This window comes from Etheostoma spectabile, chromosome 16 (assembly GCF_008692095.1).
Source record: "Etheostoma spectabile isolate EspeVRDwgs_2016 chromosome 16, UIUC_Espe_1.0, whole genome shotgun sequence".
NCBI classification, from domain to species: domain Eukaryota; kingdom Metazoa; phylum Chordata; class Actinopteri; order Perciformes; family Percidae; genus Etheostoma; species Etheostoma spectabile.
In genome coordinates, this window is record NC_045748.1 from 1,730,193 (window position 1) to 1,732,222 (window position 2,030).

The following is a 2,030-nucleotide window of genomic DNA, read 5'->3' on the forward strand; positions in this document are numbered from 1 at the left end:
ACCATAGGCAGGCTGGGGGAACTCATATTAATGTTAAAAAACCACTAACACACAAAAACCACAAAAACAAACCACTTGTGGCAGGACTTTAGTTGGTGATGTTAACAAGCTGGTTGCTGTCAGTTTCTAACTGCTCAGGATTAATTTGGCTACTAACTACGTCTAGCTAGCTTTACTTATTTTCTGAGTTTTAGCGGTCAGCAGACAGGTTAATGTTAGCGGTCTAGCTATGCTGGCTTTAAAATGTGCTAAACTGCTGTTAGCTGGCTGTCCCAACCTAGTTATTTTATCATAAGTTACAAATAAAACAGTTAAATTACTTGTATGAAATTATGTGTAACAGAAGAAAATAGCTAATCCATGGTAGCAGCGAGGACAAACGGCAGTAAGTTAGCTTACTTAGCTTTGTTAGCTATAGCCTAAGTTAGCTAACGTGAAGTCAAACTTGCATAACCTTCACCTAATCTTCTCGATAATCCCAATTATTTGTATTGAGGTAATTAAAAAACCGCCTCACCTTTTTTTTCTTTGTCAAGTGTCCATGAGATAACAGCGATAACAACCTCTAAAGGCCTCGTTTTTTAAACTGGTCCAGCTCTTTTCTGTCCTGATTCAGGCAACTAATGGATTTGATGAAGACAGCTTTTAATTTGCCTCGTAGAAATCTTCGACTCTGCCTCGTCCTATTATCCTGTATCATGTCACCTTGTTGAGCATTGACAAGCATTTATAATCTTGCTTAAATCAGACTACCTGTAATTACCTTTAGCTAATGCAGGTGAACTGGTAACATGGCAGTGCAGTCTGAATATCAGTAAAATAAATCAATCATTTTTCTAATTTTATTTATTCTGCATTGCAAAGTTAACACATATTTCTGCACGAGCAGTGATGTTTTGAACATTAAATGTGAGCTATACCAAAATTGTATTACCTTTGCATCTGTTATTATTCAAAACCTACATATTCTACTTAGAAACGCCTAACAGATAAAAAAAATGAGACCAAATAAAACCAAGGAAATATAGTTTGTATTCGTCATCAATTTATTTTTCATGAACCAATACTAATTTAATACTTCAAGTCTTTGGGTCCACATGGCAGGTGCACAGGTGATTGCACACGGTCTTTACTCGGAATAGGATATGGGAAGGTTGGGTAGGACACTAGACCAGAAATGCACGTAACGCATTCTCAGCTTTTGTCCTACATAGTTCTTGTCCATCTTAGAATTGATCTCCAGGAATTGGTGTCCAGTGCTGGTGAATGCAGGCCAGGTAACCGGCACCTTCTCTCCTTTGTTAGGGTCCCTGTGGACATAACCAGAGAAAACGACATATGAATTGAGGCAGTTTTAGTTTTATATTCCAATGTCGGATTTCGGTTGGTTTTATTCCTGTGATTCTCCAATGTTTATACCCAGTTTTGGCAAAGTTGGTCCAGTAGGCGATCATGTAGCCAGAGACGTCACGGTGGCGTGGCCAGTACCCCAGTGGTGTGGCGAAAGGCTTTCCAAACACGTACTGCAGGTCATCAGCGTGGTCGGCTCCCATCCAGCCGGGTAAGGGCCTACCAATACCCCCCAGACGGTTGGGCTGAGAGAAGAGGTACGAGTAGGTACGGCCAGTTCTTTGGTAAGACAAGGAGAGAAAAGGGATGACTACAACAAACGGGGCTAAATAAAGATGGAGTGTGATAACAACAATTATTCTTTTCAGTGGTAAATAAGGTGAATTCATTAATTGATACATAAAAAGCCATTTAAAGTAATTAACTTAATTTGTATTTCAATTATGAAATCAAATATATGTAATATAATTATCATTCCATTTTACCATATTGTGCCATTTAATCATTAGAAAAATAAAGTTGCTGACTGCTGAATAAAAAGATTTTTTTAGGCCTATATAAAAAAAGATTCTAAGTCTATTAATTCATGTATCAAACTGTCACACTTAAATTACTTTTGGCTACTGTTTTACAGTTTTATTTTAATTCATCCACACTTATGAAGCTACTGTGACACACAA